Source organism: Ochotona curzoniae, unplaced genomic scaffold, assembly GCF_017591425.1.
Source record: "Ochotona curzoniae isolate NIBS_2020 unplaced genomic scaffold, NIBS_Ocur_1.0 contig_64, whole genome shotgun sequence".
In the NCBI taxonomy this organism is placed as follows: domain Eukaryota; kingdom Metazoa; phylum Chordata; class Mammalia; order Lagomorpha; family Ochotonidae; genus Ochotona; species Ochotona curzoniae.
Genome location: NW_024466502.1, coordinates 34,274,906 through 34,287,122, shown reverse-complemented (window position 1 = coordinate 34,287,122; position 12,217 = coordinate 34,274,906). Strand labels below are relative to the sequence as shown.

Sequence of the window (12,217 nt, the reverse complement as noted above, 5' to 3'; positions counted from 1 at the left end):
ACTATGAGTGAAGGACACACACAAAGGGAAGACACAAAGCCCTCTGTGAGGCTAAGGAGAATCCGGTGGGCATTTAAGCGACAAAACCAGAATTCAGATTCAGCTCTACAGGGTGGCTCCCACCCATCCTCCTCCACATAAAAATGGACTGAGGCAACACAGCCCAGAAAGTAACAAAAGCCTAAATCAGAACTAGAAATCCCGGATCCGAGGGTATGTTTGTGCTGAGCCTCCTATCTATAATTCCACAGGGGTTTAAAAAAAAAAAAAGGAAAACAGCCTCAGATTCCCTTTTCAAGGGGCAAGCTGTGAAGAACAAGCATGGTGTATGGCACGTTTAGAGCGCAAGGCCACCTGTGGGAGTCCCTTGCTTTTTAAATGGTAAGTGGGGGAAGTCTGATTGCTAAAAGAACCAATAGACATACTATCAGTTATGTGTTTATCACAGACTATTTTAAAATAACAATAGAAATGCACATTGGATATACATTGCCCTGCTATCTCTATCAGGACAAGAAACTATACTAGCAGCTAATAATGTATTTCAGATTTGCAGAAACAAGGTGATGGAAGGGACTGCAAAAGGAGAGCTCTTTCATCTTTGGATGTGCATGTGAATGCCCAAAGGGAGTGTAACACGCAGAGCGTGCCTATCCATTGATCTATTCAATACTCTGCGTCACATTATCAAATCTCAAATCTCATTCCACACTCAGCCCGTTCTGCCTACATACCTGAAGGCACAGAATGCTTTCTCAGCTGTTTGCAAGCCATTCCTTGGAAGCCTGAGGAAGATATATGCAACTGCTCACTTCATCAATTACTTCTATCCTCACACTTGAGCAAACATTCTTCAGGACAACTACTGCACAGATCTCCTTCATTACAAATAGGTGTCCCTTTTGATCACAGGCACCATTCGGAATAATTAACTATCAAACATATTGCTTTGTGAATGGAGTTTACTGAATTAATGGAACCCAGGGTACGTAATATACTTGACAAAAATGTCTTTCACTTTGGAAAGCTAAGGTCATTTCTGTGCCGTATCCTATTTAAAAAATAAAACAAATGACTCACATATCTTGGTACACCTTCCGCAATTCATTTACATTGTCTAAGGCAAAGTCACCTTTTACTTTCCACTTAAACAGTATAGACTCAAAATATATTAGGATTAAAAAAAGAAAAGCAATCTCAACATGCTATTCAACCTAATTGCCTTATTGCTCTGGATCCATTCTACATAAAAAGATATCTTAGAAAAACACTGTTATGTCAATGAAATACAACTATATATTTTAAGCAGTGAAAGTTCTCACAAACTACAAATACTCTCCCTTAAAGGAAACACTAGTGGGACTGGTGTTGTGATGCAGCGGATAAAGCCACTGCCACATGGTGCATTTCACATGGGAGCGGATTTCAATTCCCACTGCTCCACTTCTGCTCAAACTCCCTGCTAATGATCTGTGAAAAGGAGAAGATGGTCCAATTGATTGGGCCTCTGCCACCCACGAGGGAGAACCAGACTTGACCTGAACCAGCTCTTTCCTTTGTAGCTACCTGCAGAGTAAACCAGTAAGCCACGAAGATGGTGTTCCGTGTTTCTCCTCTTGTACTTCTACTCGCAAATAAATAAATCAAGAGAGGAGAGAAGAATTATAAATCAAGAGAGCCAGAAAGAAAACGACTGGTAGCAACAGTTACAAAAAGATCCTACCAGTAGCCTTTGCAGGGTGTGTGTGTCAGAGAGAGAGAGAGAAAGAGAAACAGAATTTGAAATGGTACATAAACACAAAATGCATGCACAGTTTAGTATATTATCTTTTATAATCAAATGAACATATTACACAAGTTACTTTGCACTGTAGCTGGTTTACACACTAAACATGTCGCAATGTACAAAGCACACCTTTTTGTCAACGTCTATTCATTTTGACCAACTTTGTGGCAATAGCACCAGTTCCTGTATGTACCTATAACTGTGCTGAAATAATAACGCCATGCTCTAATGAGAAATAGGATCAACTTACCACCATCATCGTAGTTTCTCTTCTATGTAGCCAGCATATAATGGTTTTTTTGTTGTCTGTCAGAAGTTTTATTTTTTTTCAGTTTTAATCAAGCTCAGAATGTTAAACCAGAAAAACTTAAATTTCATACATTACAAAGAGCTAAAAAATTGATCTCTCCAAGCCCACAAAGTTACCTCATGGTAGACTGAAAGATCAGAAATCAGCTTCCTAGTTCTAGCCTATACCAACTCTAACACACTCGATTTCCAAGAAAAAAACACCAAGGGCCAAGTAAGCCATTAGAGAGACCAGAGTTGCAGCAAAGTTGGGTAGGCCAACAGCTGTGACACCAGCATTCCCTGTGATTGCTGATTAAAGTACTAACGGTTGTACTTCCAATTCAGCTCCCTAGTAACACATCCAACCACTTAATGAATTAATCGGTGTGAAACCCAATGGAGACTGAGCTCCTCGATTTATCTGGCCCCAGCGTCAGCCCTAACTTTTTCGGTATTTGGGGAGAGACCAAGCAGATGGAAAAATCTTTCTGTCTCTCCTTCTCTATAATTCTGACTTAAAAAAAAAAATGAAATAAAACTTAAAAAAAAAAGCAAAGACTTAAAAAGAATGAAAGCTATTATTACAATGACAGCACCTAGAGCTGCAATGGCTCTTACTATAGAGCTGCCTCCAAGGCTCGCCTGTTGCTATAAAGAAAAACTTTAAGCCCATTCTTTCATTCACTCACTTATCAGTCTCTGGGTATGGCCTTCTGTGGAATGACACAGAAAAGTATAACACAACAGACTTTGCTTAGTGAACTTGCAATTGAAACTGCAACAGAAGGACATGGGCAACCAAAGCTATACAATGATACCATAATTGATGTAGAAGTGGAAATCACAGATACTTTTGATACTTATATATATCAAACAACCAGCAAAAGAGCTTATGAAAAGGTTAGTAAATTCTTCAATGGCTAATAGTCTTACTTTCCCTCAATTCTTTGAGGTCAGTCAAGGAAAAATACCAGTGAAGAACCATTAAGGTTCAAAGAAGCAAAATGTAACACTTCACAAGATGGATCAGCAAAGTCTGCCTTGGCGTTACCTGCTAGTGCATGTACCCTTCCAAGATGAATAGGCCAGAGGATTAAAATACACCCTTCCTTCTCTCCTCTAAGAGGGTTTTTCTAAACATAAATCTGTACACTTGTAGACATATGCATGCAAAGGGAAACAAAATATAGTTCTAAGTAAGTTTTCCACAGAATACAGAGGAAACACACATCGCAATACAAAATAGGGAAGTTTATTTAAAAAATTATCATTACACATATTCTACTATATCCCAGAAGCACAAATAAAATAATCTTCTTCAGAAGTAAAAATCAAATGATCCCTATTTGGAAAATGGAACTGATACATAGGGTTTAGCCAATACTCATGCCTTTTGTGCATTCAGTTCTCTGATAGTTCATTCATTTTAATGTATTTGTTAATGCTCTGCTGAATCAAAAGCTACTGGGTTGACCATTCTATTAAAATGAGTTTTCCTATGTGTTGGAACAAATGGGCTATGGTCTTTCACATTTCTTTTAGAGAGCTGAGAAGCAAAGAATTTGTCATTATCAGTCTAACTTTTCAAGCTCCCAACCAGCTACTAACTTGCCTTTACCACTTAACTTTGCAGAGCAGCAACTAGATCTTCATTGCACTCCTAAGTCCCAGCCAGTGGTTCTGACAGCAATGTGCCAATTCTTCTTCTGCCCGTATCACTCCCACTATGCCTTTGCAACCTTCTTCCCAGCTTTCAAATATCATACAATCATCCTAAAAACCAACTCAAACAATTCAAGCTTTTTTCAATTATTCGGGCCTCATAACACGTTCTCTTCATATGTTGCCCTCTGCACACAACATGAAGCACTCACAGTACACTTCCTGTGAGCTTAAAACAAACTCTTTCCATAATGGGGGCCTTCATACATGTCCTTTCTTACACCTGGTGATCAAATCCCTCAAAAACTTACTAGCTCCTACTTCTAGTCTGCACCCAAACATCATGACTTCAGAGGCTCTCCAGTACCACTTTTTTCTCCAAACCAGCAACCAACATCCTATGCTGAACATTACTATCATGGCACATTCAAAACTGATGGTCATTTCCTTTGTCTTCCATTTATTTTCTGTCTTGCCAATTGATTATACTCCACATGAAGGCCAGACGGTACTTAGCACAGTCTACAAGCAACAAGGACATCATTTTCCCTAAGAGAGTGGCCCAATATGATCTCTTGCTTGGCTAACAGAAACCATCAGCCAGCTAGCCAGCTCGTGGCATGACTTTCTTGGATCACCTAAATAGGCAAATCAGATCCTGCTTCCTGATGGACAATTTCTATCTAGGCACAGAACTAAGAAGGAGGTAGCCTTTAGGGACTGAGATTTGTATATCCAATTTCACTTGCCGACAGAAAAAAAACAAAGCCACAGTTGCACTAAGACTTAAGCAGTTTATAGAACAGATTATACAGCTCCACGGAGCAAAGTCCTTCAGTATAAGCTGCTGCACTGAGAGATAAGGTGATCTTCTTCTGCACAGGAATATGGATGCGTGCATCATTGTCAAAGGGGACAGGTGAACATTCTGAACAAATGTTCAAAACAAATGTTACATGTTAAAATATACCTAAGCTACCAAAAAATAAAGACTCACACTCTGGCTTATTAAAAATTCATCAATTAAGCAGGCAGCAAGTTATAGAGAATGCTCTCCACAGGGTATGTAAAAAAAAAAAAACCACAGTATTTCTCAAAGATCAAAAATAGTCCAAATATGACTCATGACATTTCCATTTAAATGCTATACATCCCTTATGTATGGCTTTCATTTATCATCTATGAACTGAAAAAGTGATATCTGCACACCTAACTTTGAATCCTAGGATTAACAAGCATCCCATTTTGAGTGTTTCTGTTGCTGAAACCAAAGCAGTACAGTCTTGTGTTTTCCTTTCAGCTGAAATAGCATATATATATATATATACTTTTATATATATGGCATTTTATAGAGTACTAAGCAAAGATTCAACTCCACAGAATATGTCCACAATTAATAGAGGAGAACATAAAGAGGAAAAAGCTACGCCAATACTACCCAAGACCATTCCTTGCATTGTTAATTCTTCAAAAATACATTCAAGCACATCACATATTACTAATGAATGTTAGCATGTACTTATCTACTTGGCCAGCAATTCTGCATATTACTTCAAATTAATCATTCTAAAAATTACAGTTCTTATTCTAAAAACAAAAAAATAACAGATACAGGTATGTTAACAGTTTATTCTTCTAAAAACTGGTGTAATGGCAGGCACTACTTTAAAATAATGCATAACGTAAAACTGAACGAATGTAAAAACCCGCTACAATGAGGAAAATTTTAAATTGTAAAATAAAATTCAATGCTGAAGTGAAGAGCTGCACCCAGGGGTCAACAACACTGTGTCTGTTATTCAGATGAAACCAAATTTGCTGTTAGATTCTATTTTAATGTTAAATCAAGAACTGTCAATCAGCACCATTTGTTTGTAGTCCCTCATCAGAACCCATTGCCACAGTCTGAACATTCACAGGAAAGAATGCAGAGTGCATATCTGCAACCACTTAACCTTCATCAACCAACATTCATGCATGCTCATTAACATTTTTTTCATCCCACTTTCGAGCATGACACAGCTCATACCGGAATAATAACTTGCTGATAATTGCTCGAGACAACAGCTGGACAGGCAGAGTGCAGAGGTGAACACTCTCACAGATTATGGGGTACAGGAATGCATTACAATTAGGATGAAGAGTCATATGCTCATGTTCAATAATTTTCCATAGAAGTTAAGGAAATGTCATTACCACAAACAGCAATTTCCTCTAACTTTTAACTCTGCATGGCCCATTGCCTGATTCCCGTAACACTTAACAGTTTGAAGTAAGCTAATGATAAATACTGATCCATCTTACTTTACCACTGCAAAAATGTTAGTGATATTTTGGATGCAGTACAAACAAAATCTAAACTTTGACATAGTACAAACAGCTTCACGTCTTTCAAACAACAAACTGTTTTGAATCACATATCACAAAAACATTGTTTATAAAAACAGTATTGAACACAATGTTAAATTTCAAAAAATTACTGAAAAAAAGAACTATAGTGATGAAAAATGAATCCTATATGAGTTACAAAACATTATATCCAAGACCACATTCATAGCAGAAATGACAGCTATCAACCTGCTTGACACAGCACAATGTAAATATAATGACAAACAATAATAAATCAGGTGTCATTTGTAGAGTTACGTGAATAAATATCATCCCTTAACACTGCTATCAATAACTCATTTAGCAGATGATAAATACTGAGCCTAATTTGAAAGATATTAAAAATTGCACTGAGGTAAAACAATGAAGATAGGACTCCAACCAGGTCGTATAATTCCAAGCCTCATGATTTCTACCCAATTTCATTGTTAATTTCTAATTTCCATTATTTCATCCCAACAGTCTTTCCATACAATTCATTGGTGCCACAATAAGATCATCCAAGATGAATGATGCTGGCATTTCCACAGTTCCCCGCTCTCTCCAGTCCAAGAAGCCTGCTCTTGTGGCTCATCAGTTCTCTATTCTGTCTACTTGTACCTTTCACACATCTCCACCTTTATCTCAACAAGCACCCAGCTAAGATTTTCAGATCAAACCTCTTAGTATAACTTCCACTCTTTATTTAATATCTTCCCTATTTAACACTGCTTTTAAATAAACAAAGCAAAATTTCCACCAAGAATGCTAAGATCGGCTTTCCCTAGCAAACCATGAATCAGTTGACATCTCTAAAAATTTTTAAAAGTGCTCCGGTGGGCTGGGAAGAGGGAATTGGCACCTGCATAAGAGATCCAGAAAAAGCTCCTGGCTCTTGGCTTCAGAGTGGCTTGGTTCTGGCCATTGTGGCCATTTGTCCAGAGAACCAATGGATGGAAGAGCTTTCTCTGTCTCTCTTGGTTAATTTGCCTTTCCAATAAGAAAATAAGCCTTAAAAAACAAAACGAACAAAAAAACAAGCAAGCAAGCAAATTACAAACAAGCTAGTCATTTCAAAGACATGTTTCCAACAGGACTAAACAAGGTACTTTCTTATTAGCTTAAGTAAACAGAATTTTCTTCCTTTTTAGAGTTAAAAAATAAGACAAAGCAATCTCTTGTCCACTGGTTCATTTCACGTAGTTCAGACTGACAGCTGCTATTTTCCCCTTACACTGTATTTATGTGAAAGTCAAAATTACAGAACTAAAGATGCAGCAATCTTCCATCTTTTGGTTCACACCCCCTAAATGGTAGCAATGGTGCCAGACCTGGGCCAGATTGAAAACCAATCCTTGGATTCCATCAAAGTCTCCCACATGACCTGCTGCTGCTTTCCAATTCCTGTTAGCAGAGAATTGGATGGGCAATGGAACAATCAGGAATCCAACTGTAGCCCACAGAGGATACTGGTGTTACACGTCACAGGTTAACAGCTGCAGCACAATGCTGGCCCCAAGGGGAGTCAATATCTCAATACAAGTGTCCCATAAAAGTGGTAGGCACCCAATTATTCGAACCTTTAGTTCCACCTCTCAGATACTCATTAGCAGAAAGCTAGAATAAGAAGCTAGTGCTGGGAAACAAACCAATGGCTCCGATATGAGATGCAGGCTTTTTAAAACATGTCTCAGTAGACAGGCTAAACACTTGTCAAACTGAGATCCTACTAGTTGCTATGTATCTCTCCTTCTCTGGAAAACTGCTCATTAATTCAGCTTAATTATGTGGCATTTAGCATAAGTGACTCCATTTGGACTTGTTCTTTTCTGTTGGGGCCTACTACAGATGTTCAGTCCAAAACAATGATGTCCCATAAATTTTATTTGATGTTCAACCACTAATATCTAGGAGATGGAACAGCAACCTATATAAATGCAACTGTTCCATTTCCCCAGTCCTATTTGCGTTTAATGACCACTGGTGAAGGAAATCACATCACTCATATTGGGTCCCACTATGGGTTAAGTATAAAATAAAAGTCATATAACCCAGGGATTGGCAAAAAAAGACCAATCTATGGACCACAGCCAGTCTATTAACTATTGTTATAAATAAAATATTACTTTAACACAGCCATGACCATAGACTTGGGGACTGGTATGAAACTAAAAGATCACTTGCCAAACAAAAAATAAAGTACTATTTGGCCTTACATAAACAAATTTTATATTTACACATACCAGCATAACGTAGTCTAGGAAACCTGAATCATCCTATTCTTCCAAAATCTACTGGCTAAAAATTACTTAAGCCTATTGATTACACTTTCACAAACACCTCCTACTTAATGCATTTTTATGAGAGTGACCTGGACTCGGGAACCTGTTTAATTTGTTCCCAACTGGTACTCCAAATACTCGACTTGACCTTCTATAACAGAGCTGTCCCATACCAAGCCATCATTCTAAAATAGAATGTTATGTCATCATATAAAACCTTTTGAAGTGAGTGACAGTATATTTCACATTTTACTAACACATCATTAACAAAGCAAAATTTAAAAGCCTAAACCTTGGATATAAATGATCTCCATATAATTAACCTCTCTTCAGATTCATCTTCCAATAATATTATGCCATCAATCTACCCATCACTGTACACACTAAGTAGATGTAAGTAAATGCCTCCAGTAGCAGCTGTATGTAACTCTTTTTTTTACACTCTGTACCATCCCCCTGCTCATTTATTCAACTTCCAAAATACTTGTTAAGCACCAATAAACATCAACCTCTATTCTAAGAGAAGGAAAAACAGCAGGTGAAAACAGCTCCTAAAAGCATAGAATATAGCCGAATAGGGAGAAAAGGACAGCAGTAACTATTGATACATAAAGAAACTTTTAAAAACTGTATTTCAGTTCAATGAGTAAAAAATAAAGGCCACTATGCAACTGAACTACAAATAATTACTCTAACTCAACTATCCCACTTCTCAGAATATATCCAAAAGAAATGAAATCTGCATACAAGAAAAAGACTTGTATAATATTTGCAGTAGCACAATCTACAACAGCAAAAGTATGGAAACAATCCAAATGCCCACCAAAAAGGTAGGCAAGAAAGAAACTGTGGTACATCTACTCCATGAAATACTACTCATCCGTTACAGAGAATGAAATCCCACCATTTGCAACCTAATAGTCCCAACTATAGCACTGTGCTCAGGGAAAGAAGCCAATTCCATAAAAAACAAATATCATATGTTCTCTCTAAGGCAACCTTCAGCCAAAATACAAGATCAGTAAATATAAGGTAAACATGCAAGTACATATAGTGATCTAGAGGAACAATATGATAGAGACTTCCAGTTGTGAAGATATGATGTCGTTTGCATCTCTACTTCCTAATCAAAGATGTATCCCAATGAAACTGTTAGATATATCTTAACAGCAAGATGCTGGGTTCTCTGCCATTATACATACCTACAATGCCAGGATACACTTAAGTAACAGAATGATGGGCTTATGACTGTTTTGGAAGGACTACACTATTGTATTATAGGGGAAATCAGTGGTGAGAAGGGATGTGTGAAGGGGAGAAGGGTAAGTGCCAAAACCTATGGAAGTGTATCATAAAATATTTTAAAAAAAGAAATAACTTACTCTAATGTGGGTAGTTAAGTCATTTTTCAAAACAAACAACAAACTGTGATGTCAGTAAATGAAGGTACCTCTTGTATAAAGTATTTTCCATTTATCTCAAATCAGAAGATTTAAAAATATGCCCTACAGTTGTGATATGATGACTAATAAAACTGAACAGATTGGTCAAACAGCATGAACTGAAAGTACAATACAGAAACCAAAGCATGTGAAATCTGTCATATTGTATAGTTAATGTTTATAACAAAGATTCAAAGTGCATACACCTCAATACAGACCCAATGATGCCCACAGTATTCCTAAATAACACTTATTGCACCTGTCTTTCATGTATAATTGAAAGCCTCTCAGTCACTCTTGTGAACCCTTTACTACTATTCTCTCCGTAGACTTCTTACAGTTGAGTATTATTTGTATCCTGAGGTTTCCCTATTCAATTAAAAACTTTATTAGCTTCCATAAGAAAAGGAGTTAATATAGTTGATTCTCTTTGTCTAATCAAAACATCTCAAGTAGATACTTTCAGCAAAACCTTGAGTCTTTTAAGTTTAAAATCAATATCTCCTAAAAAAAAAAAACCTGTAAAATAACAACTGATGATATGGAGAAATTAGAACTATAATACACCACTGATGTGAAGGTAAAATGATTTAGCAGCTGTGGAAGAGTTTTAGTTTTTCAAAACATTAATCACTGAATTCTCATATGACAGAGCAATTCCACTCATATATCCAAAAGAAATTAAAACATGTAATCAAAAGTGCATGTACAAACATGTGTACAGCACTCCATTCACATGAGCCAAAAGGTGAATACCCATCAACCAATGAGTAGACAAACAAGTCAAGGTGTGGTATCAACTCCGTGGTACCTTGCTCCAGCCCCTCTCAATCTCCGTCTCTCCTGTGAGTCTTTAAAATATACAGAATAAACTTTCTGATGATGCCAAATAAAAGCTGCCAGGCACACAAAGCTACATATTATTTGATACTGCTTTTTAAAAATATCAAGGATAGTTACATCCATAGGCACACAAAACTAGACTGGTAGTGGCCAGGGACTAGAGGAAGGACAATACAGAGAAAAATCATTGAAGATTACCAGGTCATCTTTGGATAGATTGAATTATTTTTGAACTAAATACAGACAATGACAGTACAACAGCATTAATGTACTAAATGCCACTAAATTTACATTAAATTTATTTACATTAAAGTATTTTATGTAATATAAATTTTGCCTCAAGTTAAGTAAATCAATACAACAAAGGAGCAATTTTCAGTACAACAACTACAAAACACGATACTTTTGCTAAGGGTTGCTCCTGGTTTATAGACATCAAATCAAATTCTAATACAGAATTTACTTAAAACCTTTCCTTTTTGTTACACAGGTGTCTTCTGCTAAAACATGGAGAAAGGGTGAATATATTCCTCTCAGTCAGCTTTGCTATTTTGATATTTTAACCTAGTTACAAAATAAGCTGTTTTTCATCAGAGCTGAAGTCACCAGAGGCAGAGTTAATTGGAATTGAGATCATTTAAATATGTCTACTCTCAAAACTTCCATTCCCTTACCATGAAAGCAGTTTGCTTGAAGAGGCTAAAATCATTACATCTGTACCTTAAAGAAATGAAAATCCATTCATGGAGTCCATAAACAAATTCAGTGCCCAGTATGTGCCAGGTATAGTCCTAGGAGTCTTGGATGCTTTCCTAAGGAATTTCAATCCCAGTGGGATAGACTACGAAAAGGACAAACATGAAGATAGTAAACTATGATATGACACCAAAGAACAAGGTAGAGGGAAGTGCAATAAACAAGATAGGCATGGAAAGTAATGCCACATTACTAGGAATTAGAGAGCCTCACTGAGAAGGTACATTTGATTCAAAATTTAGAAGTGTTAAGTGCATTATCTGTTATACTGATAGCTCACTGAGGCTATTCAGTGTGGTTAGCTTTTAAAAATCTGAGGGAAGGGTAAAAAAAAAAAAAAAAAAAGGAGGGGGGGGTGTTAAAAAGTGAAATTAGCTCTCCAAGCAGCTGGAGAGAATCATTTCCTAATGTTCCTGTATTTTCTGAGGCTCCATTATGTAAAGGCAGAAAAGGTAAGTAAACGCAAGGCAGCGGCCAGGACTGAATCCTGGCTACTTTTCCAGTAGAAGATATCGTGTCAATACAGCAATGGTAGGTATAGGGGATTAAGCCATCGTCTGTGACAGCAGCATCCTCTGTCGGAGTCCCACTTGCAGTCTCAGTGGCCCTGCTGACCCAGCTCCCAACTAACAGGCCTGTGAAGGCAGAAGATGGCACAAGTGTTTGGGACCTTGTCATCCACATCGGGAGATCTAGATGGATCTCCTGGCTCCTGGTTTCTGCCTGACCCTGCCTGGCCATTGTGGCCATTTGGTGAGTGAACCAGTGGATGAAACGTCTCTGTCCCC

General features: G+C 37.4%; 1 protein-coding gene across 4 annotated transcripts in view; it reads right to left on the bottom strand.

Moving 5' to 3' along the window:
* The window catches only part of DIAPH3 (diaphanous related formin 3), a 449,656-nt gene that overhangs the window by 259,391 nt on the left and 178,048 nt on the right, over window positions 1-12,217 (bottom strand). The gene's annotated exons all lie outside the window — the stretch shown is intronic.